Here is a 27,811-nt window from a genome sequence, read left to right as displayed (position 1 = left end):
ACAGTACACTGGCCTCCAGCATTTCGCCTCCGTCGAAATTCGACAGCCGAGCACCATAACCACTGAGCCACCACGGCGGCTTCACTGTAGAAATGCAGACAATATGCACCTCATACATTTGCGCCGAACAGCACAATCGTTTCTCACACGCCGACCACCTCGTATTACAATAGTTATGTAATACGTACTGCGCTTTCTCTGTTCACACGCCCTACTCGTAGCAAACTCCACGTACTACTATCGTCGACCGCTTTAGGTTTCAACGATTAAAGACGCTTTTATCTTCTTCCCTTTCAGTGGAATTCGCGAGAAATTGTTCAGTGACCTAGAGTCAACGACTGCTAAGTAAATTTAGAGCACCCAAATCTTTTTATGTAAAAATGTCCACATCGCACTGTGACAGAAAAGAGTAAATTAAAGAGCGCGAAAAATAAAAAAAATACCTAATATGTGAACGAGGATTTAACAGCATGTACGACATAAGGTAGAGAGGGCGTCACTCTAATAGTGCCATAAATTTTACAGTCCGCCTTGCTGCTCCTGACGATGATAATAGGTTAAGACCAATTATCGCGCGCGCGCCCACACACACACACACACACACACACACACGCACACACACACACACACACACACACACACACACACACACACACACACACACACACACACACACACACACACACACACACACACGCACGCACACACACACACACACACACACACACACACACACACACACACACACACACACACACACACGCACACACGCACACGCACACGCACACGCACGCACGCACACGCACACGAGCAGTAGATCAGACAAGCGCACCCACACGCACGAGCTTTTGCCACTGTCAGATTCGCTATTTCGCGGGACTAAAATTGGCCTGCCCGTTTCCACGGGCATCCCATCTCAAAATGTGTCTGCCAACATATGGTTACCAATGCGGTGGCCTACTAATCTGAGAATCCTCCTTTCGTGCATGAGGAGCTGCAGGGATCGATGCCCAGTGCCGCCGGGTACCCGTCGGTGATAGAATAATTGCAAGCTTTCCCCTGCTCTTTCTCTTTACCCCACTGTGAGAAGACGAAAAACCAATTGCGTCATGACCTTCTTCGGCCCCAGATGCCCTTCCGCCATATGAAATTCATAATTAGACCAGGGTAGGTTGCTGAGCATCGCCTGGTTAACCTCCCTGGCTTGCCGTCCTTCTGTTTCTCTCTCTCTCTCTCTTTCACAGTCATCATCGGTTACCAATGCGCCTTAAACAGTTGTTTGAAAAGAAAGGAGCATGCTGTTTGTATTTTTTCTCATCATTCCTGGGGCAGCACCTCACCGAAGAAACTAAGGAGGGAAAATAGCATTAGGTGGCACGCAAAGCGGATTCTATTTTTGTGGCTTCTCAACATTTCACGTCAGGGAATTCTGGAGATTGTCATATCGCTGTCCCTTAATTCTTCGCTGCACCAGATCTCTGCATCTTTGGGAGCACAAAGAACAGCCATTTCTTTGTGTAACAAAGCTCCGAAGAAGCAGCGTCATTCCAAAACGTTTCCTGCTGGAAACAGCCGAATTTAAAAACTGACATGTGGTGTTATTCAGGGCTGCAATTAATTTAACACTGTGCACCTGCTTTGGTTGGTTGGTTTGTGGGGTTTAACGTCCCAAAGCGACTAAGGCTATGAGAGACGCCGTAGTGGAGGGCTCCGGAAATTTCGACCACCTGGGGTTCTTTAACGTGCACTGACATCGCACAGTACACGGGCCTCTAGAATTTCTCCTCCAAAGAAATTCGACCACCGCGGCCGGGATCGAACCCGCGTCTTTCGGGTCAGCAGTCGAGCACCATAACCACTGAGCCACCGCGGCGGATTTAAGCACGAGCTATAGTGTGCGCAATGTGTTCGTGTCACTACGAACACATTATGCCACGGCCACAGCAGTTTCTTGTGCGGCTATGTCAACTCCTGCTTGCACTAGTTCCTAGCTGAGAACAGAGCCAGGTAACGACGCAAAGGAAGATTCAAGTAAAGCATTTCAGAGCGTGAAATTCTCAGGTTAACTATTCCGGCTTATTTACGGCTTGCAGCGCTGCACCATTAGATTTGTGGTCTGATTACAAGCGCATAACTTATATCATTTGTGTTTCTTGCACTTCCATTATACTTTTTTTAACAACCATGATTTTTCCCCCCAGATGTAAGGCTCACCTTAAACGCTTGAGGAGCCAACAAACTATCCCTGTTTTTGTTATTCACACTTATACAGCAAGAAAACAATGGTGCAATACAGCTTTAATTTTAACGGCTGTAGATTTCTTGCGGCCAAAAAATTTTTGGTTCGTTCATAACTGAGCCTAATATATTATGCGCTTATGTTTCATTAAGAAAGCAGTTAATGGACAAATTCACAATTTCTCTGAATCTCTCTTTTTTAGAAATTGTTGAAATAACAGCTTATACTCCTTTCTTGTCTCATTTAAGCAATGTTCTGAAGAGAATTGCCCATGACAAAACTAAAACATACACGCGGGATTTGTGTGATGACTCGTTTTTATTTCTAGATGAAAAAGAACTATTCGAGCTTTATCCAGACAAAAACTGACTATTATTTCTTCCTGCATTATAGTATTCCACTCATAAGGTAACCTCTGTCTCCTTTACTTCCTGATGCCAGGGGATATTTAAGAAACATGAATGCATGCTAATATCAGTGCGTAAGCACTAATCCGATGGGTGCAAATCCCGAGAAATATGGTCCGCCGCTGGCCTAGCGCGAGCGCTGCGCCCCGCGGCACTGCCCGCTCACCGTCGTCTTCTACCTATCACACATTCGAGCTTTCGTACTGATTCGAATGTAGCAAGCATTTTCTTTAGTTTTCTTTTCGTCAACACTTGTTTAAAAAAACGAACATTATGTGAAGTTTTACTCATGGATCAATACATGAAACGCGCAACCTCTGGTCAGTGTTAACAGAAACTGCGGGTCCTGCTAGGAGGTGCAGTGGTTACTCCGGATGTCTCTATGCCTGGCAGAACGACCCAGATGGGACCTTACGAACTGAAGCGAATGGGTTGTACGTTCTTTGTGAGAAGGTTTCTCTGCGGATTTTTCCACTACGCTCGAGCTATATCCTAGAGGCCGTTACGTGGTGGCCAAGCTATACACACTCCGAAATGTCTAGTTGCTCCTCAGGGAGCAAACTGCCGGGAGGAGCGCCGGAGATCCTTATCGTAAAAGACGGTCACACATTTCGTTGCCTCAGGAAAATGCTTTCGATGGTTACACCCCTATGTCACTCGTCGATGTTCCTGTGCGTTTTCGTCCCGGCTAGCGAGTACTCGTAAGGGAGAGCTCTACGAAGCAAACTGAGTCCCAATTTTTTCACGCGACTGCAGAGACCGAAGTGCAGTTTTGGACTGGGCGTTGACGCCGTACCAACAACCATGCTTGTTGCTTGTAAGTTGGACCGCCCGAAAGATGGCCCCGGAGAATTTCCACTGGTCCATCTTTAGTCGATGGTATGGATGTGCTGAAAATGAAGAGGCTTGCTTTCCTGCCTCTTCTGACTCGTTCAGAGCGGAATATTGGTTTCGGGCGTGCCTTTTTATTTATTTTTTTCAGATGGTACCTGCGATGTGCTTTAGGTAGTGAAAATCCTAGAACTCTGCTTACTTTGTCGGTTTGCAATACTTATGTGGACATTGAGTATTACGAGTACGTTGTGCCTGAATGCTGATGACAAATCACAAACAGTGTTCCAGTACATGTGCTGCAAAACCTAACGGTGCTACCACTGGGCGGGAATAGTAAGTTATGCATAGGTTACACATCTCTTCAGGCACTGCTATGCATACGCTTAATTTTATTGACTCTGCTAACTAAAAAACAATGCTACTTTCTAGGTATTGTTTACTGAATGCATAAATGAAGGAAAAACGCTTGCAGCTAAGGCAGGCTGCGCATGGCGGGACCAATCTGTGCTTTCATCAAATCGCATCAGTTTAAGAGTCGGCGCGTATTGTCGCAACATTAAAAGCGAACACTATGTGAGGTTAAAGATTCCCAGTCGGCGTCAAATGAAAGGAGAACAGAAAAATTACGAAGGACGGTTGCAAGTGTGTAACGCGATTATTACAGCGTTAGCTGTGGAGTGACAACAGAGAACTTTTCGCGGGCATGTACAGGTTTGGCGGTTACATTTATTTAAATGTAGCGATGACGCCTTGTGATCACTGCTAGAGTGACGTAGACCAACTTCTGCTGTTCTTCGAACCGCAGTGCCTTCCCGTCTGTGTCATTTTGCTTTTGTTTCTTAGGCCAACACCGATGCATCATCCAGCAGGTCACTTTGCCGCTGCCTCCATGGCGCGTCAAGCAGGACTGTTTCGGCGAGGAAAGCTTTCTCACTCCTGGTATCGAGCTCGCCATATCGCCATAGTCCTGCTTCCTCCAAGAGATTTTAGCGATAACCATGATAGATTGTAAGCAGGGTCTTCTGTTTCTCTCTCCAACTCTTTTTCTCACTTCTTTTCCTCGTCTCATGACCACCCAGAAGCGGGATGGTCTCGTGCGCGGACGCCGGACGCTGACAGCGAGAAACTGCGAAACGAGCTAAGAGTAGAGTCCAGTCGGAGGAGGAGGATAAAATTTATTTCCGCCGACAAATGTAGCAGACGGTGTGGGGTTATAGCCCCATGAAGTGGCCATGAGCCCGTGGCGTTCGTCGACTTCTAGGGCTCTTGTCACAACCCGGATCTGTGTGTCCGAGTCGGAACTGAGTAATGCAGCCTCCCACTGGCCTGGATTCGAGAGCTGCAAGCCTCGAGGAGGGAACCCCGAGGGCAAGCCCAGAGTATGTGGGATAGAGTGGCATGTTGGCCACATAGTTGACAGGAAGGGGAGTAAACCCCAGGGTATATGCGGGCATATATCGCGGGGTTGTAGAAGGTGCTCGTTTGCAGTTGCCTCCACGCAACCTCTTGGGGTTTTGAGAGAGAATTATGTGCGGGGGGATATAGAAGTCTACCTAAGCGGTAGTGCATTGCTATGTCATGAAATGTAGCCATACGATCGCTCGCCGTCCGCAGGACGGGCGACACCACATCCCGGTCGACGAATCCTCGGGAACAATTGTGGACCGCCTCGTTCTCTCGATGGAATGAGTGCTCAATTGAATCGGGCGGGGTCCAGTCGGAAAACGTTTATTGATTGGAAGCGTGACTTTTTATGCGGGAACCGATGGAGCCCTCACTGAATGCCCCCAACAGCTTGTGCTGCACGAGTCGCCCGGTCGATCAGCCGGGACGAGCTGGTCAGCGCGGCCGCTCAAATGCAACAACGCGGACGCGAAGTGAGAAGAGAATCGTCGGCGTGAACCTCGCAATTCTTCAAATCAATTACTATCCTTTCTAGTCAGTGCAGTTTTCATGCACGTTTATAGCGTAAACTTGATAGCGGTAGCCTTTCCAGACTGCTCCATTTTATACAATTCTTCTAGAACGGTCATGTTTTGATATAAATATAATCATCATCATCATAATGCTCTCAATTTTGAACTTTTCAACTTGATGCGCCTAAGTACGTTTGCAAGGTGATTGAAACAGACATGAAAACTCGTCCCAAGTGTGTCCAGCTGTTTCGAAAGTTTTTTCGATTATGCTAACCGAAAGTAAAAAGAAACAGCTGTCAGCCTCAACTCCTTCCGTACACCGCTGTCAAACGAAATGCACTATGCAACAGTTGCGTCTCGTCGGGAGGAGCTTTGTGTCGATCTTCACCGCTTTATTCACGCAGATGAGGCGAAAATTCGAAAACGAACATCTCAAAATACGGGCGTGCTAGGAGAATTCTACCGAAAGGAGTAGTAGAGGAATGCGACCATCTATAAGTTTCTAATACAAACATGCACCCAGTGACGAAAAGTTTATAACTACTTTAATTTTTTTTTGTGCGCTTAACGACGAAAGTTATCCTCCCACTATGTGTACGTTTAGCCTTATAACTTACGTGCAAAAATTTGTTTATTTTTTTCTGGTAATCATTTTTTTTAAGTCCTGAAAGTAAAATTTTGAACACCCTGTATCTTTCCTCGTCCTGGGCTTTGACAACATGTTCATCAGATGCTGAATAAGCAGAGACCACCCCCATCGGAACATGGGAGGAATGGGAGGCCCTCCTTGCGTCGCAGGACCCGGACACCCAACTTCGCTGTGTGGACCTGGGTGCCAGTGCCATGGCCCTACGTGACCTGCACACATGCGCGTAATGTGAGGGCTGTGCTGTAGCCCTGAGCCATTGAAGGGTGCAGACTCGCTTGCGTAATAGAGTTTTCTATCCATCCAGCAGATGCTACGCCATGAAATCAATCATTAGCGTTTATTAAACACGTCTACTCTCTTTTTATCTCTCTCCGTCTCACTCAGCATTTGCATAAGCCTTAAAAGACAATATGCTTGGGACTCTTCCTCTTTTACAATACTTGCGCAGTTATAGAAGCGCTATTTTCTCAGAAAGAAGGGTAATGACACTGCCTTTTCAGTAAACAAATCCATAGTTTCCGATCGAGCGGCGCGTAATTAACCGCACAAGCGGGCACGCCTCATTGTTTTTCTTGATTTCATTTGGCTGTCACCGTGCTCAAGCGAGATCATTCAAGCGGAAGCAACTGGCTCCCGTCCGTAGAGAACCTGCGGAGAGAAGCATGTACATAGGCGAGGTACGTTCATCAATCGTTTGCTGTTGGGTTCGTTCGACAGTGAATCGCAGTAAACACGGACCCAGATGCGATCGGAATCCACAGCACTGAGCTGCATTTCTTTTGAAGCGTTTCTCTCTGAGCAGCGACGAACACTTTCGCTCGGATACTCATTAGCAGACACGGAGAACAATGAAAAATTAAGGAAGAAAGGCAGCCGATTGCTGGCACGTGTATGACCTAGAAAATGATAGCACGCCACCTTAATTTATCACTGGGCAAAGCGGAGATACTGTCTGTAAAGAAAGACGTTCCAGCCGTTTCTCTGCTACCAAGGGCTACTGATGAAATGAGATGCTTGATGGTTTAAGTAGTTTTAGAACTATACTAAACCTCTACAGCACAGCTGCCCCCACACTATGTTTTTTGCTTTTTTTGCTCTTTATTTGACATTGTGGCACGCAGAGTTTAATGAGTCGGCCACAGGCTCGACGATTTTTAGCATCAGCCCACAAGCGATTGCACACACGACACTCGATTCAATGCGTAGTTACGACTACAGACAGCAGTTCTGATGAGCAGCCTGTATTGTGTTTCTAGACATTATTCTAGAGCATTATAGTCTTAGCTTAACCGCATTATGGACCAGTGGGCTTCTGAAAAGGTACTTCAAAGTAAATCGTGCGCACATATGACGAAATCACATGCAAGAATGCAAGCTTCAAGCAAATTTAATTTTCTCGCCTGCAAAAGGATTCTGCGCACGGAGTAACGACTGATTTGTGTAAGAAACAGAGTATTTAGACGTTGGCCGTTGCTTGACGTTATCTCTACAAACTCGACTTTGAACAATGACGTTTCGGGATGCCTGCTCATGAGAATTGTAACTTTTCTTTACCCCTACTCATTATTCGGACAGTGGTTCATGACTGCACTGTATGATAACTACCAGAAGATTGAGAATAAGGTTTGCATACCATCTAAAAATTCAGGGGCACTTTGACTGTCTAAAGTGCGTAGAGGCGAAAGCGTTTTCCACACCACTTTCGCTGCTTCTGTGGCACTGGTGGCGTCACATGTAATTGAGTACTAATTACTAAGCGACGACAAATCACTGATTAATGGTTAATTACTGATTTGTGCCTGAATACTAATTAACTGCTAATTAATGACGCTTAAGCTTCGCCTTTAGGAGTGGAACGCGACAGCGTGTTGTAGCGCTGCCAGGGTGTCCACGGAACGCCACCACACGTTCGGCGCGATGCCTTGCCCTTTGAACGCTTTTTGAGGAAAGGAAATGGCACAGTGATTCTCCGTCATCTCGGTGGATACCTGAATCGCACCATAGAGGAAGGGAGGAAGTGGTAGTGGAAGAAGAAAGACAAAGATGGCCCGTAATAAAGAAAATGAAAATTGTATTTGAGGAAAGGAAATTACGCAGTAACTGTCTCACACATCTCGGTGGACACCCGTCAAAATTCAGGGGGGCACTTTTTTTACCTAAAGTGCGGTCACTGATGTGTGGTTAAGATGTTAAGGTTCGCCTCTAAGAGTTGAACGCGACAGCGTCTTGCAACGCTTCCATGAGTCCATAGAACGCCATCGCCCATTCGGTTCTATGCCTCGCTCGTCGGTAAATTGGTTTTTGACGAAAGGAAATGTATCTGTCTCTCATATCTCGGTGGACACCTAAACCTCGCCGGAAGAGAAGGGAGGAGGATGGGAGTGAGCGAAGACACCGTATTCACTAGACGCACCTTTGTTCTTCCCAAACCATCGAGCTGGCATGGCGGAGTGGATAGCATGCTCGTATCACACTCCGAAGACCGGGGTTCGATTCCCGAGCTCGACCAATTTCTTACTCGGTTTTATTTATTTATATGGCCTGACTAGAAAAGTTAATTAGGCTAACTGAGTAATTAAGCAATTAACTAAGCTCAGTCTCACTTACTTGGAGCATCACTATACGATCCCTTCAATTGGTTGCCTGGGTACTAGCCAAAGTACAATTGGCACCGTTTGAAATTCGCGCACTGTGACGTCACGACCGTTTCGACCAACTGAAAAGCGTGACATTTCTGTCGACAACTGCTGCTTACAACGATGAGACATTAAAGGCTTTCGCCTTATAAGCTCTGTTCTGCACACTCTTCTATTTTGGTTGATTTGGTTTATGGAGTTTAACATCCCAAAGCGCCTCAGGCTATGAGAGACGCCGTAGTGAAGGGCTCCGGAAATTTCGACCACCTGGGGTTCTTTAACGTGCACTGACATCGCACAGTACACGGGCCTCTAGAATTTCGCCTCCATCGAACTTCGGCCGCCGCGGCCGGGATCGAACCCGCGTCTTTCGGGTCAGTAGCCGAACACCGTAACCACTGAGCCACCGCGGCGGGTACTCTTCTATTTTCCGTTAGCACAGATATTATGCTGCCAGCAAACAAAAGCGAGCCTTTTTTACCTTTACGCCGGCAAGATTGAAGTATTAACAACACCTGCACCGTCAGCACGCCCCTAAAGGATGACGCGCTCGCTCTGGTTCGGGTGAACACCATCACACACCAAGGCAAGGAATTCGCCGTAGCACCTTACATAGCCCCGCCGGACGGAGCAGTACGCGGAGTCATCTCCAATGCTTATTGGAATGAGACCCCGTCAGAGCTCCTGCAAGACCTGCTCACCGGCAACCCAGACGCCCTCATCGTGGACGCCCGCCGAATGGGCTCCACGCGTTCCATCTTAACTTTCCGGGCTGGACCTGTCCCACGCGCCGTCCTTTATGGAGGAGCCCTCCACAGGTGCACACCCTATCGAGGACATATAGACGCCTGCACTAACTGCCGCGTCCCTGGTCACCGGGCAGACGTGTGTGTCCACCCAAGATCCCATAAGTGCCCCCGCTGTGGGCAGTCCCACCCAAAGGAAGATGTGCCCTCATGCACCCCCAGCTGCATTCTCTGCGGAGGCCCTCATATGACCGGCACCGGGAACTGCAAGGGACGGGGCCGCAAACTAGCGTCCCCGAAGAACGCTCTCTCTCCTCCGGGTGCATCGCGGCTTTCCCGCTGCGATCAACCAGGCACAGCCAGCAGACGCAGCTCGACGGCTTCCCGGTCGCCTTCTACAAGCCGGCAGAATGGCAGCAAGAACGCCACGCGTCTCACCTGGGCAGACCGCGTTTCCGGCAAAACCCGTCAACCCCCACCACCCCAGTCCTCCCAGGCAGACCCGAGAGACCAGGAACTCAAGGCCTTGCGTGACGAGGTAAGCCGCCTTTCCTCTCTCCTAAGCACCCCCGCCCCCTCCATGCCCCCTCAACCCGCACCCCCTGTCATTAATTCGAGCTCATCATCCACAGACACTTCGAGCACCCCTCCTGCAAAGAAACAGCGCACCACAGACGCCACACCCCCTCCCGTGCCCCCAGAAATAGACGCTAAATTAGCAGCACTCGAAGCAAAATTTGACCATAAACTAAAGGAGCTAGACGCCCGCCTCGAGGCCAGATTCAATCACCTTGCCGCCGCCCTCACCGAAAAACTTGAGCAGCGCATGGACGCTATGCTTACCAAGATGATGGAGCTCTTGGAGCATAATCTTACCCATCGCTTCACCCAACTTCAAACCCCCTCCACTCCCCCCATCCTACCTCCACAAGCACAAAACACCGTCCCTGAGCCACACATACCAATTGACACCCGTCTTAATACCCTCCTCAATCCCCCCAACATCCAATATGGCGGGGGGGAACACTAATTATCTCCCCATTATAACTTGGAACTGCCGCGGCTTCCGGGCAAAGCGCGCACCTCTGCAACTTCTCCTTCCCACCATCACACCCACGCCCCACATACTTCTTCTACAGGAGACTGCACACCGAGCAACCCTCCCCAGCTACACATCTACACACTCGGATACCACTAACACACCCAGGGCGTCCACACTCATCCACCGCAGCCTCACCTACAAAACTCATCACATTACGTCTGAGACGCCCTGCGTGATCACGGAAATTATACATCACACACATTCACTTCCTTCTATATTTATAGCAAACATATACCACCCCCCGTCCCTGCCGATGGCCCCGCTAGAATCACTTCTGCGAAAGCTACACCATCTAGCAGGGAAACATCCCCTACTCATCGGTGGGGACTTCAACAGTCAGCATACTGACTGGGGATACACAACCACGACACATCGAGGTCGCAGGCTCTGGCTGCTCCTGCAGAACCTCCAATTCACTGTGCACAACACGTTTCAGACGCCTACGCGGATCGGCAACAGTGTCAGCATGGACACCAGTCCGGACCTGACGCTGAGCCGCTGTATCCGCGGCGTTACCTGGAACAGAACACAACATACACTGGGCAGTGATCATTACATTATACAAATCACTGTCCCATACAAACCACCCCGTCACGCAAATATGACACACGAACTCATTAACTGGGATGCCTTTCGCGCTGCACGCACCGCCCTCCCAGACACTCCCATCGCAGACATCGATGCATGGGTGCAATCACTCAAGCATGACGTTCACCACAACACACGACACATTGAAACTACAACCGAAACACCGACCCTTGACACACGCCTAGCCCACCTCTGGGAGGCTTATCACAGCATCATGGAACGCTGGAAAGGCAACAAACACAACAGAACGCTTAAAAAGCGGCTGGCCGCGCTGCAGACACAAATCCAACAGCACTCTGAGGAGCTCTGTCGATCCAACTGGGGACAGATATGTGACGGCATCGCCGGAAACCTGTCCAGCAAACGTGCATGGCAACTCCTCCGACACCTCATTGACCCCACACGCACCAAATCAGCAGCACAGCACCACGTGACACGCCTGACACATGAACACATTGACGATCCCGACACCCTTCTAGACACACTTCAAACCATGTACACATCTCCAGGCGGCCCCATACCTCTACCGCACTACACAGGACAAGCAAATCCAACACTCGACACCGACATCAGGAGACGGAAGTCAGAGCGGCCCTCCTGACTTTCCGCGCCAACTCCGCACCTGGTGCAGACCAAATCACAAACTCCATGCTCCGTAATCTGGATGACCAATCGATCACCCACATTACGAAATACTTCAACCAGTGCTGGAGGGAGGGTAACCTCCCGCAGTCCTGGCGCCACGCGAAGGTAATATTTATACCAAAACCCAACAAACCACTCACCATTCAAAACCTTCGCCCGATTTCGCTAACCTCATGCCTCGGGAAGCTCCTCGAGCATGTTGTGTTAGCGAGACTCACAAGTCACATGGCGGACAACAATTTCTACCCGCATAGCATGGTAGGATTCCGCCCTCATCTATCCGCACAGGATGCCATGCTGCAACTCGCACACGACCTTTTTGACCCGCTTCTTCCAGGTCACACCAAGGCAGTCTTAGCTTTGGATCTCTCCAAAGCTTTTGATCGCATTGAACATCAGGCGATCATTACTGCTCTATCCCCATTGAATGTGGGTGTGCGCACGTATGCCTATATTCAAGCATTCCTGACTGACCGCACGGCTGAGATACACTTCGGGCCTCTGTCTTCCACAACCTACACACTTCAGAGTATCGGCACCCCTCAAGGGTCCGTCCTTTCCCCTTTCTCTTTAACATAACCCTCATACCCCTCGCCCGGAAATTGGCAACTATTCCCCACCTCAAGCACACTCTTTATGCCGACGATATCACCCTGTGGACCACCCACGGCAGTGACGGCGACATAGAGAACACCTTACAGGAAGCAGCCACCCTCACCCAAAATTACGCACGGACCATCGGACTGTCTTGCTCCCCAGAGAAGTCCGAACTGCTCCTCATCCGGCCTCAGAACCACCGCTGTCCCCGCTCCCCCATTGCCATTGAATTGAATGGTTACCCGGTACCTGAGGTTGGCACCCTCCGTGTATTGGGCTTGCACATCCAGAACGATGGCAAAAACACCACTACCCTCAAGAAACTCAAGCAGGTTGCAGGCGCGATATCGCACCTCATCCGCAGGGTTTCGGGACATCATAGAGGCATGAAGGAGCGCGACCTATGTCGCCTCATTCATGCCTTTGTCCTCAGCCGTGTACTGTACACTACCCCATACTTACAACTATCCAAACATGACATAAACGCTTTGGATGCTTTGATTCGCAAGGCATTCAAGGTAGCACTTCATCTTCCCCTCAACACACCCACAGACAGATTACTAGGCCTGGGCCTCCACAACACGATAGGGGAACTGGTGGAGGCCCACCGACAGGCCCAATACATCAGGCTCACAAAAACTTCCACAGGTCGGTATATCCTGGACTCCCTGGGAATCAAAATACCGGCCAACGACCCAACCCTTCTCGCCATCCCACGATCCCTTCACCGAGAGCTTCTCATCAGGCCGCTCCCGAGGAATATGCACCCGTCCCACCATGAGCAGCGCCGCAGAGCCCGTGCGAAGGCACTCCATCGAGCGTACGGCCCCCAGCCGGACGCCGTATGGGTGGACGCTGCCTGCACGGGTGATGAAGCGACAGCAGCTGCGGTGGACTCCTCTTCATCCACCCTCTTCACACTACCTCTCCCTCCAGATACGTCCCCAGAGGCTGCAGAGGAAGCCGCCATTGCACTTGCTATAACCCGCACGGAAGCCCGGTATATTTTAACTGACTCTAAAACTGCGATTCTAAATTTTGCTCGAGGCCGAGTTCATGTCCCTGCTTTTGGCATACTGGACTCGCCCGATGCACCCCCGCCCCGCCAAGTGGAGCTGATATGGGTGCCTGCGCACTCCGGGAATCCCGGAAACGAGGCCGCCAACCTTTTAGCCCGAGGTTCTTTAAACCGGGCTCAGGTGGCCTCGGATCGGGGATTCACGAAGGATCGCATGCACTCATTCAGTGAGCTGACCCAGGCATACAGAGCCTCTCGCCAGCTCTACCCCCCACCCCACCCCTCCCTAGATAACAGACACGCAACACTCTGGCGCAGATTACAAACACATACTCTCCCCTCGCCCCTTACCCTAACCCACTATCATCCCTCCTTCCCCACTCCTGCTTGCGCCCTATGCCCAGAACCCTTCACTTCTTCCCTCCACATCCTTTCCCTCTGCCCGGCGGACCCTCCCCCGCGGGACCTAGAGAGCCTCAAGACCTGGGAGGACTGGGAGACCCTGCTGCATTCGGAGGACCCGGCCGTGCAGACCATCGCCACCGGCCGTGCTGCCAGTGTTATGGACCTCAGGAACATAAACACTTGAGGGCAGTGGGGTCGTGCGGGGACCCTGGGGCGTGCCCCGAATTCCTTTGTAAATAAAGTTTTCTCTCTCTCTCTCTCTCTCTCTCTGGAACATTTGCGTTTCTTGGGACCGCGAAGCGCTGTATATACTGCTGAAAATAGTAGAACGTTTTTCCGGGCTAGTTGGTGCATTTGAATGAAATGTAGGTCTTCGCGACTAACACAGGAAAGGATACATGGAAACGAAAATGACACCACAGTTTCCCGCTGCGCCCGTGGTATCATTTTTTTTCTATATGTCACTGTCCTGTCTTGTTCTCGCAGTCGTACCTCTTATTGCAGGAAATAGCTCGATAGCACTTATACTTTCTTAAACTTCCCACACATTCACACCAACTACCTATTGTTTAGGCTCAAATGCCAGCTCAAAATCACTTTAATGTGTAGGCTAGCTAGCACACTCCGCAGTCCCAGTTTCGGTGTACTTTCCAGCAAGCTCTAGTAAAGCACTACAGAGCCACGCTTGCTATATAACACGAGGTTTGATGCTCTCTAAAATGTTTTATGACGTTATTTAAATAGTATACTTCCTTTACGTGGTTGGTGCGGATGAATCATTTAGCATTCAATACCAAGCGAAAAAAAAAATATTTTTTATACGCCTAACGAAGCCTACGTTCTTTGCCTACAACATATTAGTAACTCTTTTGCACACATTAAATCAAGGAAACAATTTCTCAATGAATTTCTGCGGCATTTTTGAGTTTCTCAAAGCTTGTAGGGCATATCATTTCCGAGCCTGTGCTCACTGTTGTCGTCGTGTGCCGAAACTTTTTTTCATGGAATTTAATGGCGCGCGCTGTTTTCTCCAGCTGCCAGTGGCATCTCTTCCCCTTCCCCTCGCGATAGCGGTGATTCTTTAGCATGGAATGAAACTGGTAGAGTCAGTGTCAGTACAAAGGTGAGCGCTTTTGTTCCAGCAGACAAAAACAAAAAAAAAGAAAGGAGGGAACTTTGTGGGAACAAAGGAGGCCGCTAAAGTTAAGTATTTTATTTGGCTTTCTGCAAGCATAAACTGCTGTCAAGCTCATTATACGAGAAGGCTTGGGCTCAGATGAACACCTTCATATTAATTCTGACACTACGTCTTGCAGTTTAGAGGAAGTTTTATTGCAAGCTACGCGCCTTCAGTTCAGGATCTCTCGGGGGACCTAACTTACACTCTGATGAAGAATAACATGTACTACTTTCTGGGGTTGTGATGTAATGTCTGAAGCTGGTCACGAAAACTTGGTCACATCGAAAGAAAATGCTTCACTCAGAGTAGCACAGTTTTTTGCGCAAAGATTCTACACGTCACTGAGGTATCACGTTGTGGTAACACTGAGATACCATTGAGGTACTACGATAGCGTAGTTGCACGATCAATGATGAGTTAATGGCTATTCTACAGGAAAGAGGGCGGTAAGAATAGCAGAAGGAACGGGGCTATTCGTTTCAGATTATCCTTTCTAGTAGACGTCAGCACGCTTTGAAAAAGGCTATTGTGTGCCTCTCCGCTAGTAAACGTTACCAGAATACTTGAAGGTCAAGGGGCGGAGCCTGATTTTAAATGTCGTGTAAAACACAGGAAAGTCCACAGAAACCTCCTGAATCACGAGTATCACTGAAATTTGAAGGGTATCACTAATTTTGACCAACTAAAGTAATTAGCAGGACGTTCGCTTACGATAATCTATTCCGCGTTTTTCTGGCGACTGCAGCATGTGGTGGCCACTTAACGTTGACAAGCTGAACCTCTGTGCTAAGCGAAATAACACCGGTTATTTTCAGACAGTCATTTATTGGAACGCCTACGCTTTTTGCGGTAGAAACCTCCGACGAGAAGTATATATCTTGAACGGCTGCTCACGTACACCCGCTCCCCCCCCCCCCCCCTCCCCCAGCTCATACACGCGCGCGCTCAGGCAAAAGACTCTTTCTGACAGTATAGCATCCAGATGTACAGGTGCTGAAAGCAGTGTAAAGGAAGGGTACACCGAGGTTAATTAGGATCCTATTCACTCAGCGGGCAAACTCTCTTCGTTACTTGGGGATCATTAACGTACTACGAAGGTCGCTAGCAACAGTCTCTCTTGCCTTCCGATACCGAAACATTTGGTACTTCAGAAGAGTTCCAAAGCGCCCCCCCCCCCCCCTCCTCCTTCTTCGGGGCTACTTTTATAACGTTAGCAGCCCTTATTGTGGCCTCTATTCAGGCACTTTCAACTGGGCGGACACATTATAGCGTTACTGCTGTGTACTTACTTTTACTGTCACCAATAGAAACTCGGAGCGAAAAAAATTTTTCATTTTCAAATTTGTTTTCGAATTCAATGAAATTTATAAATATTCGCGGCACAAGTTTTGTAGCAAGAGGATCAAACCCAGATAGTCAACAAAGCATTTCTTCATAAAATCTATAACATGGACAAATGATCCTCGTTGGGCACCATTCGCGGCATTCACTTCTATTACTGGGCGTGCTGGCTTGTCAGAGATATGAAAAAAAAAAATCTTTACAAACCTCTGACATTAATTGGGACTAACATGCGACTCTCGTATCTTCAAAAGAATCCAAAACAGCTGAGGTCGTCGTACTCTGTGGTCTGCAGTTTTTCTCTCATCAGAAAAGTTACCCCTGCGATGTCTGCCATTGCTAATCATTACCGGCGGATGGTACAGCCATGTTCTGTTCAAATAAACGAGCTCTTTTTCTATATTTGCTGGGCATGGCACAGGAACACTATAGCTTCAATAGTAATTGCTATTTGAAATTGGAGCCAAATAGTTTTTTTTTACCCTTAAAGCTGGTAACGTAAAAGGGTTGTTAAAATGTGCGGTCGTCGTTACTGTGCTATTATTCCCATTTGATGTTAAACAAAACTCAGATGATAGGGACAAAAATAAAAGTTTTATTGAACTCTCCTTTTGGTTCTACTGCTCATTATGTTCATGCTTTTTGAAAATTAAAATTTGTTTTTTGAGGAAAAGAACTCGCACTAACTGTCGCACATATCTCGGTGGACATCCGAACCGCGCCATAAGGGAAGGGATAAAGTGAGTTAAAGAAGAAAGGAAGAAGTAAGTGCCGTAGTGGAGGGCTCCGGAATAAGTTAGACTACCTGGGGATCTTTCTTTAACGTGCGCTGGCATCTAACAACACACGGGCGCCTTTTGCGTTTCGCCTCCATCGAAACGCGGCCGCCGCGGCCGGGTTCGAACCCGGGTACTCTGGCTGAGTAGCCGAGCGCCCTAACCACTGAGTTACCACAGCGACGCTTTTTGCGCAAAAACGCTTTCGGGGGATGTGGAACTTACCGGTCTTGTTTTGCGAATTCCCACAGTTTATCAGCTTCCGTAGTGTGTCCGTATTAGTGCGCCTCTAAACCACTGGGCGTCGTTAGCGACGCCTAGAAGTGGACAGGGCTGTAGCACCCTTCATATACTTACTTTTATTGTGTATTACTACTTATTTATGTATTTATATTTATTATTATTAGTATTATTTAATTATTATTTTTTATTTATTTATTTACTTTGCAAGTCACCAAAACTTTGCCTTGCCACATAGTTATTTCAAAGTCGCATTTGCATCATATGGCCCCATTTCATGGCCCAATTCGCGCACAAAAAAATTTTTAAGGACGATAGCGATTCTCTGTAATGCGAAATTTCAGCGCAGCTACGTAGGCGTCTCAGGCTCTGTAGGCTTTTTTTTTTTGCTTTGCTGGGTTGTTGGCTTGTCTGCGAACGATATTAGTTCGATAGTAGTATTAGTCTATGAAGAAAACTATGTGAAAATGAACAGCGCACGAGAATATGTGTATTAGTTCAATAGCAGCATTAGTTGATAAAGAAGGCGATGTGCAATGCACAGGGCGAGCATAGTGATAGCATAGTGCTCTTGTGCAGTGACCGGCGAAGCTGATCTGTTTGCGGCGCCACAGGTTCGGACCCCAGTTGCGCTAATGTCTAGTTTTATTTATTTACTTATAAGTTGGCTCGGTTATACCGACGGCGGCGACGCATCTTAGCCCACGAACATGCGCTTAAGAGGTGCGCTCTAAATTCTATCAGGCAGTGAGAACTCGGAGTCCATCGTCACAAGAAAGCACAAGCAACTTAATAATGGGCTTCATTCCCTGTGTCACGACGTCCTGGTGCTTTGTCAAACCAAACTGTTGGTGGCAGTAGCACAAACATATGTCACATGCGTCAGTGAAGACATTAGAAGAGATTAGAAAAGTTCGGGGGCTGTGACTGGCAGCAGTGATAACGTTGCCACTAGTTACCCTGTACTGTAGGATATAGAGCGGGTGTTCAGTGCAATATAATAGTTCAGTGAAAAACCAACATAAGAAGACACTGTCGAGACAGTTACCGGTCTTTCATTCCTGAACTGGGGCTTTAAAATAAAATCGTCGCATGCCTCCTCCTCAAGCGAGGCTCCTCAGCTGTTTTTTTAGTGGAACCTATCTTCAAAGTACTTTTCGTAAAATTTAGCAGTCGTGAATCAGAGCTGACAAGCACCGAAAATAAAAATTACAGCTAGTACTTGCTGCCAACGTGTCGTAAAGTTGTTGCAAATTGAAATTAATAACCTTCGAGCTTCGAGCGCATTGCATGTTTCGTTCCTATTCGTACACAGGTGCCTTTGTGCAAGCCTTGACATTCTTACAGCTGCTTCAAGACAGTGCGCGGGCGAGGCGCTCAGTGTCACTGCCCTTTGTAGAAGGTCACTGGCTGGAACAGAACTGCAGCTTTGCTTCAATGTGAGCCCGACGGCTATTTGTTCCTAATAGACAGTACTGTACCTGACTCGGTAGAAATTGCGCCGACATGAACAGTATTATTAGCATTGCGCGCCCAGCATCTTAGCAACACAAACGACAGCAACACTCACTCCTCCCGCAGTGAAATACGATTGACGTGCGTCAGAGGCTGCCCCCAGACAGCTCAGAGTAACAAACCTCATATTCCGCAGAGCGTACCTATATAAATGTCAGTGTTGCCAGCAGGGGCCATCACCGGCTATACGGTCATTCCACGTGACCTGATGGGTCGAAGGTGGGTAACCCCATTCTCTCTGCCCTCGAGCAAGATAACCTCCTGAGATAGCAGACATAAGGTTAATAAGTAGCAATTCTGAGAGCCTCCCACGCAATCTACGAAACACGCCCAGGCAGCCTATGTTGATACATTACAACAACGCAAAGGACGGACAGCAAATGCACGAACAAGTAGAACGCGTAACTAAGAACCGGGTCAAGAAGCTTTTGTGGCCCCAATTTTTACCCGGCACTGACGCGTAACTTCATAAGTTTGGCGGCGCATCTTTTCAGCTAGCGGACATAGGGCTCACCTTTTAAACGTTTCTTATACATAACAAGCTAATATGAAAGCTGGGCCTAGGGTTATTTTGCTTTATGCTTTCATTTATAATCATACGGTATGTATCGTTCAGTTTATGCTTTGCTCTTTTGCTTGTCCTGCTAGCTTACTCCGTGCGCATCTGCTTACTCCACTGTTTTATGTACTTCAATAGACGTGGCCGGCGGCTCCACTTGCAGTGACAAAGTTATACAAGTGCCTGGTTCCTCCATAACGTGCAAGCGCAGGTTATCTTTCAGTGTATTTTTCTGAGAAACAGCACGTACTTGGACGAGGACTGAAGGAAGGCACACAGACGGGCACTGAACTGCAACTGAAAATGAATGTGTATGATGTTTCTTTTTGTTGTTTGGTGGTCCACCTATTTATTTCCGTGGTCCAAGCAATAAAATTTCAGTGTAACACCTCTGGCAAGCACCTACGTATATCAGGTATTTTTCTTTTTTTTTCATGAAACGAAATGCTCGATTAGATGCGCTCTTTATTCCTGCAGCTGTAAAGCGGACATCATCATGGGGAGAGGTGCTTCGTTAGGACATGAATGACGGAAGCCAACAGTCGCCGAAACCAAGGAGCGTACTTGATTCATATTCCAGCGAAGAAGCACACACACACGGAGAAGGAACACGCAAAAAAACATCGCCCTCAGTATGTCCCTCAATATGAAAAAAGACATCGCCTACGCATCCGAGCGTAGGCGATGTCTTTTTTTTTAATTTTGTAGTTCTTGTCTGCGTAACATTAAAAAAAGCAGAAGGAGAACAACCACCTGCCATCGGTGGCATCTGTAACCACGGCCACCGAATTTCACGTCCGGTGCCGTACCAATTGAACGACGCGGACAGCTGTGCGAGAACTCTCTTAGGCCACCTACGGCACCAAGCAGTAAAGATTTTTTTCCTTAACTAGCGCGCCAATTTTATTTCTTGTGTACTTCACAATAATAAACAATGTAATACATTCTTATTTCCTGCGTGCTTAAGTACGTGCGATATTAGTATACGGAACGAAAAGAAAACTTCGGATCCTACTGAAAATTCACAGCTCATAATGGCAGCAAAAGATACTAACTTAGTGTCCTACAAGTGTTTGTTTTCGTGAAACCTGGCCTGAAATGTGTTTTTCTTCGTTTTAATAACGTAACAAATAAGAATTCCAATAAACATCCACGACTGGGATCTCAACCTGCGGCGGCAGGAACAAATTAGCTTCGCTGGCCACTTCCCGAGACCACTTGAGTTTTGCCGCATCCGAACACGCCTCGTGTTAAACTGCAACATACTCTTGCGCTGTGCATTGCACGTCGTATTCTTCATCAACTAATGCGACTATCGAACTAATATTTGCGCATCGAGCTACGTGGCGGTGGTGACAGACAGATGTGCGCTGCTTGCGTTGGTATGGACAGCGTTGTCGCAGAAACACTTGACTAGAGCAATACGCGTTGGCGTTGGACAACAATTCTGCAGAAACGCGACACTCTAGCATAAGTCGCTGGCGTACATTAGGTAAATTGGTATTGACGATGAAAAAACTGGTGACGCGCATAACTGGCTCCCTGGGCGGTAGTGTCCACCAGCAAAAAACTGTGCTTTCGCACAATGTTTTGTGCTCAGCAATGCGAAACCGCCAGCCATTCTTTAATGTGTTTCTATGAGTGAGTGCCTATTAATATGTATTTTTAATTCTTTGCTGTTTATTTAGTACTCATGATGTGGCCGCTCCGCTCTGTATTTTCCTACAACCATCAGCGTTAATAATTAATTAATTTGCCGAATTTCCGCTTAAATTCAAAACCTTCTGTGATTGTTCGGTAGTCTTGATGTATATCTTTTTTTTTTCTGTTGAGCATGATTTTTTTGGTTGCATACTGACCATAGCGGCTGAATTTTCCTAGAGATAGATTATGAAACAAGTTCGTTCATTGCAACTCGGGTGAGTGCTAAGTATCTACAGGAGGTGAAATCTATTCCTAAACACTACACTCTAAGGAGATTTACAGCACAGAAATAGATACGGCATGCAGGTATCGAATAGTGTCCTCTAGCTGTCCACCCAACTGGTTGAGGCAAACAAAATGTGAAGTTTTTGGCGTTTAGTGTCCCGAGGGGACACTGGGGCCATTATATCACCTGAGATTCCTTAAAGTTCACGGACATAGCAAGCTACGCGGACATCATGTATTTCTCCGAAACCTTGATGTTAGCATCCAGGTTCCAAAGCCACTACGATACAGCGGCGACTTAGGTTCAGAAAGATATTATCCTATATTAACAACAAAGAGGATAAGTCTTCTTGTCTAAACGTTCGCTAGCGGGCTAAGGCTCCCCCTCAACACTTGCTCACTTTGTTTTGTGATACCACACTGAAGTAACGCAAAAATTCGCTTAGAACAGCGGTCAGTTGGGTGAAACGAACAGCACACAGTTAAGCTTAAAAGCTAGGTCTGAACGGCATCCTTGCTTGAAGATAGTTTCTTATTTCTTACAGCGCATTCTGCGCTTCAAATGGTTGCACCAGATCGTCCTTGAAGTAGAGGGCGCGAGACGGCCTCACACCACACATTTTTGCAGACCATGATCAAAGCGCACCTTCTGCGCAAACAAATGAGTTATTTGTTGAATGGCGGCTTTCATATTTGCTGAGCTTTACAAAGAAAACCGGTCAGAGGTGTTCCTAAACAAAACTTTTGGCATCTCCGGAACCACACTGACAACGACAGGAGATTTAGCGGGCAGTGATTAATAACAGCATGATCCGGAATCGCTTCCAACCAGGCCGCGCCTGACAGAAAACGATATAAAACGATTAGTGTGGGCGGTCACGGAAACGGCAACGCGTCAAGGCCAGTCGGCGAGGAAATGGGACGCCAGGAGATACAGGCCCACGGAAGAAGAATGGCTTCATATCCTGAATTATCAGTTCCGGGGCAAGCGGCGGGAAAAGTTCGCAGGGAGCTAAGACGAAAGATCAGCGTTCTGATGAGATCCAATACCAATTCATTCTACTAAAAAAAAAAAAAAGACGCCGGATGCAGTCGTTGATAGGGGCAGTGTAGTGCCGAAGACTAGCACGAAGGCGCCATTCTTTATAGCATGCAATACACTGCACATGCCGTTGCAGAGCTTGTAGCTTTAGTATAACGTACTTAGTGCAAACCTATAACGTGAAACGGATTTTAGTCGGGGTTATTAGCCACTACAAAGGAAAGCAGTAAAGCTTATGAGTGCGCTCTGTGTGCTTCTCGCCGCGTATTACTGCGGCATAGAACATTTAAAGTGCATGTGTGCGGGCGTTGGAAACTGCGTACAGGCAGTACACACAGAGCACTATATATTGCCAACTTTGAAGTGGTCGGGACTGAACTACACAGTTAGAATTAAGGAAATGCGTTTACTTTTCTTCATTCATCTCTGTTTTCGTTGAATTATAACTTTGGGACCACTCCAGCTAAACCAGTTTATTACTGCTACGTTTAGAACTTTCTGTTTTGTGATATTTACCATTCGCAGTGACTTAGTGGCTGTGTCTTTAGGGCGCTGAGCATAAGCTTTCGTGATTGAATTCCAGTGCGGTGGCCGCATTTCACCGAAGAAAAAATTCATAAATACTTTCGTGCTGTGTGATGTCATTGCAGGTTAAATATACTCAGGATGCGGAATTAATCCGTAGCCTTCTACTACGGCGCCTCACATAGCTTACGAGCACTTTAGGATGGTAAACCTCCAACACTGAGGTGAAATAGAGCTTGCTCTTGGGCCAGCTGGTGCATCTTGAAAAAATGAGGTGGGATGGAGAGGTACCACCGGATACGAAGTTGCGAACACCTGAAGAGAGACGTTAGACACGGACGGGCGCTGGACTTGCAAATGTTCTTCATTGAAACATCCTACTGCCCCTCGAAACATCCGATGCATGCGCATCCTCCATCCATCACATGGCATGCGCTTTGACGTCACAGTTAGTTGGTTTATGGGGGTTTAACGTCCCAGAGCGACTGAGGCCATGAGGGATGCTGTAGTGAAAGGCTCCGGAAATTTCAACCCCCCGAGGTTCCTTGACGTGCACTTACATTGCACAGTACATGGGCCTCTAGAATACCGCCTCCACCGAAATGCGTCCGCAGCGGCCGGGATCGAACTCATGTATTTCGGGTCAGGAGAAGAGTGCCATAACCACTGAGCCACCTGCGGCGGCTAGATGATGGCACCTTGGATTATCTTATAGGATGTTTCAATAAAGCCCAGTTGCAAGTCCAACACCAGTCCCGCTCCCCTCCCCATCCCTCTTTTTTCAGGTCCCACATACTGAGTTAAATTTCCCGGCATTTTGGCATGACGGTAAGAATTCTGCAAGACCAGCAGTAGAAAGGCCCGTTAATATACCTCATATGTGCTATATCGAAGCACTGTTGTGCTCCTTAAGGTTCTTTTACTCTATTATTTGCCTCCTAAGGCTGCAATTAGTCGTCTTTTAGATGCGAGTAGTATGAAATCATATTTCAAAGATTTGGTATTGGAGGATGCAGCCCAGTAAGCACCGGCTCTCATCACTCACGCATAACATGTTAAACGACAACAGTTCCTTCTAGTGCCTAGCTCTGCTTTTGCTAACATGCGCCGCACAATACACACGGACATGCTTTGTATTTCTCGGAATAGGAGCGGTGAAGCGCACGACCGCATCGCCATGCTAGGCTAGGCAACATCACGCTGTCCGCAGTTGAGAGAACGCGCCACTTGCATATAATAGAATAGGCACTATAGGCGCAAATGAAATGCGAACGACGAAGCGCGTGGCCAAAGGTCTACAGTTAGGCGTGCTCATCCGGTTAGCGATAGTTTTGCTTCTGTTTTCTTGGACGTTCATTTTCCCACTTTGCCATTGCAGCGGCGCACTTACACTTTCCACCGATCGGAAATTCAGCTGTGGTCCTCGTCGGTGCAGCGAGCGCGCTTAGTTTCTTGGCCTGCAGCGCTTTGATTTTGCTTCCATCATCGTGGTGTTGTCAGCGTCCGGTTGCGATGCAAACAGAGACCGATCGGCTTGCGGTCGGTGTCCAACAAGACGGTTCCTGAATCGCTTGTTTCTGGTAGTGAGCGTAACTTCATCGCCACAAGGAAAGCTAGAAATAACTGGAATCGAGTATTCACGCGTCTAGGTGCGGCTAGAAAAGAGAGCGCGAGTCGTTTCTCTGCAGAGTCACAGTGTGCAGCAACGCCTCATCCCAAAGGAAACAGGTCGTCCACTTCTCTGCAATTGCCGGAATTGTCCAGGCATTCTTTGGTGTGGGATGGCTCGGAAACATGCCTACTTCTCGTGGCCGCTGCAGCAAAGACACCTAACATTGAGGCTTGTGAGGTGAAGGAAATTTTATAATTATGTGCCAGCGCGTCAACCATTAAACCATATTATACGTCGTCTGCACGAGGCAGTTCTGCGAAGTCATATTACCGTCGCTGAAGCCAGCACTGCCAGAAGCAAATCTTAAAGCAAGGCTTATGTTTTCACAAGATTATGCATCATGGAATACGGAGAACTGACTCTGCATGCTGTTCTCGAAAGATACAACATTTTGAACTCACTCGGAACCAGAGTCTGTGATTTTGAGAGCCGACAATACCAGATGTGCCTTCCTACCATAGGTGTCAGCTTTGTCATATTCGCGGTAGGATTGTTTTAATGCAGGGACCATTAAATTCAGTACTACGACGCGAGAAGAACCCTTCGTTCTTTTTTTAATTGCCGCAACCAGCCGACCTTTATTTGTTCATAGCGCAACCAGACGCTGATAACACCCCGAGGATGGAAGTGAAATTCAGGGCACATGGTAACCCCTATCCTTCCCATGTAGTTCGGGGAATGTTTCGATAATGTTTCTTAACAACCAATAGCAATAGCGCGTACCTGTTTATGCCATTTTTATTGCTGCTTTATGCCCTTTCGACTGAACCAAAACTACGTAGCAGAAATAAAACAATAACTTTTTATGACTTTTTTCTCTCGAAGAGTTGATTCAAGGCCCGGCCGCCTTTTGAGTTACTTCTCTCTACAAAATAAAAAAATTTTTGCACATGTTTTACTTTTGTTCACATGCCACAATGCACATGCCTCATGCCACATGGCACATGGTTGCCACATGCGAACATAAAGTACAGACAAAAAATTGGCCTTCCTTCTGCCTTGTACCGCTTTGAAGACAATTGTACCGTCGTAACAAAAAACTTCGTTATGAGGTAAACAAGTTTAAAGTAAAAAGTAATTTTATTCGAAGATTTTCGCTTTGGCAGCATTTCCTGATCAATTTATTCTATAGGCATGACCTCTATAGTTATTATTCAGGTCAACTTTTTGTTTCTATATGAATCATTTAGCTTCCTCGACTTTTTTTTTCTTTTTTGCTTGCTCTGAAGCTCGGCCTGCAGAGAAAACCTGCCGCGCCGGTCAACTTCTCTCAGCCGGCGGAGGGAGTTACTGTATAACTTTTACCCAAAGGGCTCTAGAACCTTGGCTTTTGCAATGTTGTCGCCGTTGAACGTTATGGCAGCATCTGCTGTTGGCATCCTTTGTGCCTCTGGTAGCAGATATGCATTTTTTTGGAGCTTGCTCTCAGATGATCCGAATTAGGAGCTAAAATGCTATCATGAGGCCTAAGAGCTCGAAGGTTCTTTCTAAATATGGTTTTACTCCAAATCAACTGTGAAACATTCAGTTCGGGTCATCAAATTATGTTTAAAATGGCTGGTAAGAAACTGCCTCTACAACAAATATGGTCTGGACGTTCGATCCCTCTTTTTCAAGTCTGCTCTTGAAAAGAAAATATACAACGCAGGAAGAAGTGCGATACTGGAAAAGATGAAGAATGCCCTATCAGAAATGAAACAAAAGTAATAATTGATTTTAGGGATATTTTCTGCTGTTGCGATTGGAGGAAAGAATGCATGTGGCGCTCCAGTGGAAAACGAGAACTCTAATGTCAAAGAAAATAAGCAAAACAGCGCGCCTATCTCTGATGGTGACAGGCAGACGACGTAAAATGGACCTTTAGCGACGTGCTCGGCTGTTCGCATTTCATTTGACGACAGTGGCACCCCTACAGCTAAGGCACACGCCAAGATCGTCGCTAGAGGGCAGGCTGTATTCCCTCCCGTGGTAACACCATGCATTTCAATCAGGGCTGGCACAAGTCAATCAGTCAGGAGACGTGTGGGTTTTCGTATGCGGCGGGGACGCTACATGGCGGTTCAAGCAAGCGGACGCGCGTCGCATCGGTTCCGCACATTTTGAGCAAATTCCACCGGACCAAATCATTCTCGCCACCGGATTTTATTCGGAACGGAAAGATATCAAGTGCTGGATCCCCAGGATAGAAATTTCAAGAGGTAGGACCAGTTTTCGGCTTTCTACCGGACTTGAAAGTTATAAAGCGGGCGCCGGCCCGCTAACCCTAACGGGCCACCCAGCTCGACATCGTGAGAGCATGGGCCGCTAACCTTGTCGACGACGCCGACGCCTAGCATCGACGCCGTTTCAAAGACGGACCATATGGCGGGGCCCAGCCAAGACAACGATGTGCCAGCACAATCGTCAAACGTCCTTCTCAACGAATTCCAAGTGATGGATGAAGACGACTTCGGAGACGCCGACTTGGGAAGTGAGGACGAGATCCCGTCCGACTCCTCGTCGAAGCCAGCCGGGTACAACAACGATGCCAGCTGGGAGCTTGTACAATCCAAGCGCCAGAGAAAACTTCAAAGGCGAAAGGAACGCAAAGGCACGGGAACCGGCCCGGACGCCAATCCTCAAGACGGAAAATTACCGGGTGATGCGACCGGCTGCAACAAGTATGGATCAAGGGAGCATAGCAGGCCTAGGCGAAGAATGCCGCCACTCCCCAGAAGCGACTACAAGATCATTATTCGACCCAAGAAAGGACTCATGGTGAAGTCCCTCACCACCCACCAAGTAGCGCGCGCAATTGTCATGGCGTGCGGCCAGCAATGTAAGGACGAGGACCTACTTGTAAGGCTTCGCACCGGATCCAATATCATTATCGTTAGCACTCCGCACGAGCAAACGGCTCAGCTAGTGCGGCACATTACCCGTCTCAAATTCGACGGAAAGCCTTATGATGTAAACGCTTACGTGGCAGCACCGGAAGACGTCCTGCGCGGCGTGATCCACGGTGTAGAGCCAGGTACCCCTCCCGAAGAACTTAAAGCACACCTACGGGTCAGAACTCAAGGAGTGACCATACTTCAGGCAAGGATGCTCGGAAAATCCAAGACGGCAGTGCTCACGTTCGACGGCCCAATCTTGCCGAAATTCGTCATTTATTACGAAGGTGAAGTACCATGCTACCAGTACCGCCCCACTAGGCAAGTGTGTTACGTCTGCTTCCAGCAAGGACACCGTTCCGACGTGTGCCCCACAC

The sequence above is a fragment of the Amblyomma mixtum genome, chromosome 6 (assembly GCF_055824585.1).
Source record: "Amblyomma mixtum isolate Tamu chromosome 6, ASM5582458v1, whole genome shotgun sequence".
NCBI lineage: Eukaryota > Metazoa > Arthropoda > Arachnida > Ixodida > Ixodidae > Amblyomma > Amblyomma mixtum.
The sequence above is the reverse complement of the archived record's forward strand: the minus strand, read 5'-3'. Positions refer to the sequence as shown.